Consider the following 8,059-nt stretch of genomic DNA (forward strand, 5'->3'; position numbering starts at 1 on the left):
AAAAAAAAAAAAAAAAAAAAAAAAAAAAAAATCTGAGGGAGTTATCAGAAAAATATTAAATAAAATACTCTATGTTTCAAAATACTAAATATTAAAAAGGAAAAAATAAAGCAAGATAGATGTTGGAGATGTGGGAATTTTAAGTAATATGGCCGAAGAAATGCAAAGTGAAAGAGTAGCATTTGAGTAAATACCTAGGGAAATTTAAAAAAATCACAGAAAAAATAGGAAAAGAACATGATAGCTAAAGATAAAAGCAAGCTCAAAGTCCCTGGAGCAGGTTCTGTGTTTAGGGTATTGAAGAATTACAGACTCTACTATGCCTGTAATGTGTAGAATGGGGGAGAGAGGCAGACGGGCAGTCTATGAGACAGTCTGATGATACTGAGCCTGTTTGAACTTTTCAACACTGACTTTCACATTTCAGGAGAATGTATGCAAATGTTTTCAGCAGAAAGTTACAATCTGCCTCATATTTCAACAGGAATGAGAGCACAAAGGCAGAAGCCGAGTGAGCAATTAGGAATCTATTGAACTAATTCATTTGGCAGACATGGCAGTGGTGGAAGCTGATAGGACTCTGAATATATGTTCAAGCAGACGGTTTTGCTATCAGATCTGATGGAGTGTATGGGAAAGAGAAGCTCCAGTAAGGATGCTTAAGTTTCCAGTCTGAGCCAAGAACCTACGGTGTCATTTTAAGGTGGAGGGCAGCATGCAGAAAGACTGAAATGGCAACGATGAAAGTTCAGTTTTAGTGGGTCAAGTCTTAGATACTAGAAATTCAAGAAGAGATATGGAATGAGTCATTGGATATAAAAGGTGGAATTTCTGGAGAAAAAATCTGAATTATAGATAAAAGTGTGGGATCAGTACACAGATGTTTGTTGGGTTTTTTTTTTTCCCCCTAAACCATGAAATTGGATGAAATCTCTTAGGAAGTGGAAAGAGAAAAGGAAGCTACTCTCAGAAAGCTTGCATTCAAGGTAATTCTAACATCTAAATTGGCAGCTATAAGGATAAATTAGCAAAGGAGAGTAATAATTTTTAGAAATAAAAATTTTCTTCAATAAAGTGTGAAAATGGAATAGAATGAAAAATGAAGTATTCATGTTATATTAAGTAAAAATAAAAGGGAGATACGGTTTTTCATAAGAAATAGTGGGTAGATATATTTACATGCACAGAGACTAGAAATATTCACACTGACATTTTAATTTTCTCCTTTGTCTTAATCTGTTTGTAAAATTTACGAATATCTGTTTATTTTTAAAGATTGGGACCTAGGGTTCTTCCCTCCAAATTTCGGCCCTGGTCTCATTTATCTTTTCTTTGGGATTGTACTAGTCAAGTACAAGTACATACTGCTTTGTTCCAATGCTTTTGTTCATGCTGATTATGAACCTTGATAGGTCCTTGTTTCCATGGGTTTATGGGGAGCTGCTAAGAATATAAGCTTGAAGTCTCACTGAGTTTGAATCCTGACAGTGCCACTTGTTGGCTATATGCCCCCATCACTTATGCTCTCTGAGCCCCATTCCTTTATTGGCAATCAGAAGAAGAATGATACCTACCTACTTCAATTAGTTTTAATGAGGATTGCATTAGATACTTTCAAAGGGTATAGATCTACAATTTAATAATATGGAGATTTCCAACTTACTTGAAATGGATAAATATATGGAAAGTTCCTCTTATATTGTATATCATTTCAAGGTGCTATTTTCAGAAGTATTAGAGTACTTTATTCAACGTTACATTTCTGGGGTCATAGCATAGTATCATTAGTTCCGACCCCATTGTACAAAACAATTGACATGTAATTAATACACAAAACAGTATTAACACAAATAACCACATAGTCTCATACTATATCCTCTATAAGTATAAAATGGAAATAAGGGGTGGAATTTGCCATTAAACTGCAGACTGCATCATAATGAGATTCACAGCTCACAATGTCTTTTGTTTCCAACAGTCTTCTCAAACACTGTCTTTCTAGCACAGATGTCTCTTATATAATTTAACCCTCACCAAGCAAGTCACACAGCTCAGAGTGTTGACAATAACATGATTCCTTTGGACTGCACAATAGCCTCATCGCAGTTAGGGATATCAATATTGCATATGGCATAGACACCTATGATATATTATTCAGACAACAAGTGCATAACATAGATAAGAGGCAATCTGACGTATAACATACTGAGATACTTATAGTGTGAGGAAAGCTCCTCTCCATTTTCATCACTATTTCAAGTACATATCTGAGATTCTGTAATGAGGAAAGATTAGCACCCCTTCAGTTCAACCTAGGAAAAATAATAGGCAGTACTGTAACTGAAATCATCTCTTTTAGAACATGCACTTACAATATGATATTGTACAAAAATGTTATATATAATTTTAAGCATTAGTTAAAACATGCTGGCCATAGAATAAAGCTCACTAAATCATTGTAAATCATTTAAACAATTAGTTTAGTTGTACATAAAGACCCAAAATAGTCTTCTGCAGTAAAGCAATAAAAATTGTGCGATCCACCATTTTAACTAGTGTCAATATAATTATCAAGTAGGGATTTTTGAGTTCTACCCATTTTCTTACCCTGCAGCTTCTTTCTTATTATTTATGACATACCTTTAAAGACTGTAAAATATTATTTCTCCTATTAAAGTATCTATTACCTGGTGTGTGAAATGTGGTTTTATATTTCTATAACTTGATTATGACTTACTTATTAGTAGTTAATATTTATTGGATACTTACTTTTTGCTAAATAGTGTATAAGCATTATGTACTGTAAGCCTTATAACCACCTCTAAGGTAGGTAGGATTATTGTGATGTTTTAACACCTCTAAACACTGAGGTTTAGAGATATTTTACTAAAATCTCATACCTATACAAAATAGCAGAGATGGTACATTAACTAGCTATCTCTGGCTCTTTTCTCCACACTAAATATAAACAGATAATAATGCCTTCCAAAGCACAAGATGAGTGGGTAATTTAAACTTTATATGTTGACTTCATAATATTTTGTAGATTCTACTTTCCGTTGAATTTTTATGTATGTAATGATTATTGATTATAGTCAGAAACTATACAAATAAGTTAAATTAATAAAAGTGACTGTTTTCTGTCATTTATTATGTCAGAATTTCTCAACCATAGCACTAATGAAATTTTGGAGTAGACAGTTCCTTATTGTGGACAATTGTTGCCCTGTTCAATGGCAGACTTTTAGCAGTATCCCTCCTCTTTGTCTAAAAAAACAAAAGAACACCAGGAACACATTCTACTTGTGATAACCAAATATGTCTCCAAATATTGCGAAATGTCCTCTTCAGGTCAAACTCAACCCCAGTTGAAATCCACTGATTCACATAAAAGCTCATCCTAAAAATGTCATCATAATCATCAAAACAGAAAAAGAGTACAACTGAAAGGAAATCATCTGGATGCATTAGTCCCATATAGTCATTTTTCTGAAGTGCTATGAATAATACTAAGAAATGTAGGTTGGAATAGGCTTGCCTTCTTCATTTTAATACTTGTTTCTGTATTTTCAACCTTGTAATCAACTTGAAAAACACAATTTAACCTGTGAGAGTCAAGGATGAAATTTCTTTATATTAACAAAGCATAGTTAGGAATATCTACAAATTACAATAAATGAACATGAAGACAATATCATATGATATACTTTTGAATTTCAAAGGCTGCCCTTAAGATAAAGTACAGGGTTCATTATAATTTTAGCAAGATATTAACAAAACTAATTTTCTACAGTAGTGTGTACATGTATCTCAATTTTTCATTTTGTTGGTTCATTTTAAAATAAATAAAAATATTATTTACTTGTCTCCTTAGAGGACTCTATTATCATTTGATATATAAGGCAAATTGATATCTAGAAAAATATTTTACTGTATGTTTACAAAATAAAATGAAAGAAAATGGTATGACATTGCCCACTAGTGCTACTGTATGATCTTTTCATTTTTCTTCAAACTTTTTGCCCAAAAGTTGAAAATCAATGTTTTATAGTCAAAATTATGGTAAAATTAATCAGAGAATTTCATTTCTTTGTAATCCTTATAAGACCATATTTACATGAAATACATATACTTTTTGCAATTAAATATTTCCTTTAAACTTTTTGAAGAATTTGACTAAAAGAGAAGACACCTGACAGCAATTATGTATCATTTTGACTTCTGATCATCTCCAAATATTTGCATAAGTTTTAAATATTCTTAGATATGCAAGAAAAATAAATATTTGAACATTCACTTGTGGAATAAGAAAGTTCTGGTGACTCAAATTAGTAAAATTTTTAAAAATTAAGATATATATCTAAGTTTCCACTTATATAATAGGTAAGAGTTTTGGGATCAGATGATCCTTGAAATATAATAGCTTTTGTGTTATATGATATACTGTGGAATACTGGGAAAATCATATAATCTCTCTTAGTCTTGCTTTCTGTTGTTAAATTTACACAAACTAAATAAAGTTCAATCCACAGTTTTGTTGAGAAAATTAAATTCAGTAACATAAAAACCAAGGAAACTTCATATCCAAAGGTCTGTATATGTTTAATTGTCATATATAATACTGATACACTCTTCACTGCAGTCAGTCACGTTATTTAGATTTGTGCAATGAGCTCATTATGTAAAGGCTTAGTGTGATAGAAATAGGGCACACTCAAGTTAGCTTAGTATGATAGAAAGAGGGTAAGGATAAGTTCTTTTTCTGTGACAGTGGAAGAAAAAATTCTGTTTTCAAAACAGAAAAGAAAAAAAAACTGCCTTGTGTTATAGGTTGTGATTAGCACGTACCTACTGTGCTCAGTAAATAGCTCTAGCAGGGATGACCAAATGTGCATAGAATTCAAATAATATTAGGTATGGTAAAATATAGTTTTTCTCCTCTTAATGACTACAAAGGAAAAGAAAACAAACCTATGACATACTATTTTATTTAAATGCCTTTAATAAACTGAGATAAGGAAAATCAAAAAGACATAATTTGATTTATAAATAAACACTTAAAATCAAAATTAAAATTTTATTTTCCTGAGCTATACAAATATGAACTAAAAAAATTTTTGAATGAACATGACTCATGCCTTCTATGTTCCATAACTGAAACAATAACTGAATGATGCCTTGAGACTAGGATTAAAAGTTCTCTGAATATGAAAAATAACACATTTCATTAAATTGAAGAATATTCCTCCTTTATAGTAATAAACCTTCAAGATATCCAAACTCCAAAGAAATTAAATTAACTGAAGCATATGTCACATACATTAGTACATATCAAAACATAGTCTTCTCTATTTTATAAAGTTTGCTTATTCTTGATTCATCTATATAAATTTAAACAATATAAGCAGGGCATATAATATGTCTGTTTCTTCATCCCAGGAGGATAGAAAGGCTGGGATAAAATTTGTATGGTTACATGAATAAATACAATATTTCTCATGATAAATTTTATGCCACATTTTCAATTTACAGTATCACTTTCTGTTTATTTCCATTTAATTTAGTTTTCTTACCTAAAATGTTCTGAATATTCTTTTAAGGACCAAAGGGTAACACTTCTATAAAATATTCAAGTGTTTTGTAAAAAAATAAAATTATTAAAACATTTTAGTGATAAAATAAACATGTTTAGAGATAAATGATTGTACATAATAATGTCAATCAGAGAAAAACTAAAAATGGTACACACTCAAGTATTCCCAAAGTTGGAACAAACTGTGCTTTGTGCACATGATATCTATGAGTTAAATTTTCATTTTTATGTGTATGTTTGTCTTCAGGTCTAAAATGTGCACAATTCACTAATGCTAGAGGCTTATATCTGTCTATGCCAGTAAAAAGAAGATCTGGTCAAGTACTTAGATTTTTCAAATACCAAACCCACCTGGAAAAATAATCTTAATATTTCATTTCATAAATTTTGTGAGCATATAGCCCACAACTAAAGCATTGCCATATGATAGCACAAACCTCTAGTGGGTTTGATTAAAATATCTAGATTGTAATTCTTTCATGCAAAATTGTAAATGACTGTAGAAAACATTCACCGCTTGCCTAAGAAACTTTGAGGGATCTGTCCAGTGTGCTGAAAAGCTTTACACCACAGAAAGCTGCAGCCTTTGTGGGAAGCATGTTACTAAACTGATGAGTACAGAAAGCAGTATTTTCAGTTCCTAAAACAATCATTCTTTAGAGTGGTAACAAATCCATAACAGACATATTCTTTTATGTGAAATTATGTGGAAGTAACAGAGAAATTAACAGACAAAATTTCCTGTGCTCCATGAAAGGAATAGCACAGAACACACCTAATAAGAGGTAATATACCTAATCACTCCCAAAGTCACACACACACACACACACACACACACACACACAGACCACCACACACAAATCAGATAGATAATGCATAAGCTTCCTCTGAAAATCTTTAATTATGCACCACAGGAGGAAGGGAATATAGAACCCAGGGTGACATGCCCTAGCCTTCCCACGTAACCAGCAGTCAATGTTAGGAATCCAGATTTTCCCTAGCTCAGTTGTGGGGGATTTCATACAATAAAATTCCATGTAAGGAATGAAGAAGAGAGAAGCCGTCTTCTCACTGATTTGCACCAATTTTGTTTCAATAAGTAAAGTGATGGAGAATCTATCTGCCTGGACACTTGTGTTCAGCTGCAGCAGGACCTAGATTGTTCCTAAATAAGCACAAGCACTTGTTATCCTGTCTTTAAATTCACTTCCTCATGATACCTGTTCTGTAGGGAAATGTGGGCAGATGGAAACCACGGCGCCAGGTGGAAGATACCGACAGGTGCACCTATCACTTCCCTTTCAGAGGTCCCAAGTTTAGACCTGCTCAATGAGGGGCCTGCCCTGGGTTCCCACCACCGAATCGCTGTACCGCGGGCTCCATCCTCTGCGTGCTGCTGCCCTGGGGTAGCTAGTAGGCTTTGGTTCTGAAGGTAAGGTAAAGATGCATGCATGGGAGAAGAAAGAGTAGGAAGGCTCCGACTGGTGCTTAGAAAGAGGCACCCTGGCCTGAGCAAGAGCTGTGCTTTCAGCACCACCCGCTGTCCCCCTCATCCTGCAGCAAGCAGCGGCATTAAGAAGAAATCTTTCTTTCTTCCCCTCCTATGTTTGCTTTGCTCAATTTTCGAGCCGTCGGATGATGTGGGGGAGTATAGTTTGCGTTTGAAACCAGGCGCCCCTTGCCTTGGGTAGCAAGAACTCGGATCGGAAGGCATGCAGAATCCTTGCAGCTTTTCTGTCTTTATCCCCTTGCTCAAGCCTTTTCTACCAACAGGTTTAATAAAGGCCATCCGCAAATGGAGCAGATAGGAACCTCACCGGCTCTGGCAGCCCTCGCTCCGTGCTCGTCTCCTCCCCCAAAACCAAACTGTAAGCTACTCAGCAAGCTGCTCAGCTGCTACATCCTTTTGGTCCAGGACACTTGGGCACACAGACACTTAGCAAGCTTACCCCCCTGTTGGCCACGCAGCGGGCAGTGAGACGCGGTCTAGCTAGCCCCCCAGAAAGTTGGGCCGCGGGATCAAGGGGGCTGAGCCGGCCTTTCCAATCCGGGACTCCCCCCAACCCCAAGATGATCTCAAGCTCATCCCCTGCACTCAGTGCTCGCAGAACAGCCGAGCTGAGGGCGGTGTGTGCAGTAATCTTCCCGCTCCTGAAAAAGGGGGGAAGGGGAGAAGGGAAGAGAGCGGAGGAGGGAGGGGTGGTAGTTTGTATTTATAGAGAACAGAGTTCTTTGTGCAACTTTTTGGTGCCACCAAGTGGCACAGTGAGTTCCTTTAGGAACACAGGCTCCTGGGCGAAATGGATGTGTGGACTAGCTCCTCAGCCAGATGCTTGCATGGGGGTTACGGGTGAGTGTTCATATGTTCACCACCTCAGCTTTGGGAATGGTGAAAATCCCTAGATTCTAAAACACAATCCTATATTGAGAGGGAAAGGTATCTATGCCTACTTCAAACAAGTGGAA

The 8,059-nt window shown here is 35.3% G+C and overlaps 1 protein-coding gene across 1 annotated transcript in view; it reads right to left on the bottom strand.

Moving 5' to 3' along the window:
• Window positions 1–7,753, bottom strand: part of Grm5 (glutamate metabotropic receptor 5) — a 527,108-nt gene extending 519,355 nt beyond the window's left edge. The window contains exon 1 of the mRNA XM_033763941.1: window positions 7,543–7,753. The gene's annotated coding sequence lies outside the window, so the exon portion shown is untranslated. The remainder of the gene's footprint in view (window positions 1–7,542) is intronic.
• Between the last annotated feature and the right edge of the window lie 306 nt (window positions 7,754–8,059).

This window comes from Fukomys damarensis, unplaced genomic scaffold (genome assembly GCF_012274545.1).
Source record: "Fukomys damarensis isolate Sample0158 unplaced genomic scaffold, DMR_v1.0_HiC HiC_scaffold_16, whole genome shotgun sequence".
NCBI classification, from domain to species: domain Eukaryota; kingdom Metazoa; phylum Chordata; class Mammalia; order Rodentia; family Bathyergidae; genus Fukomys; species Fukomys damarensis.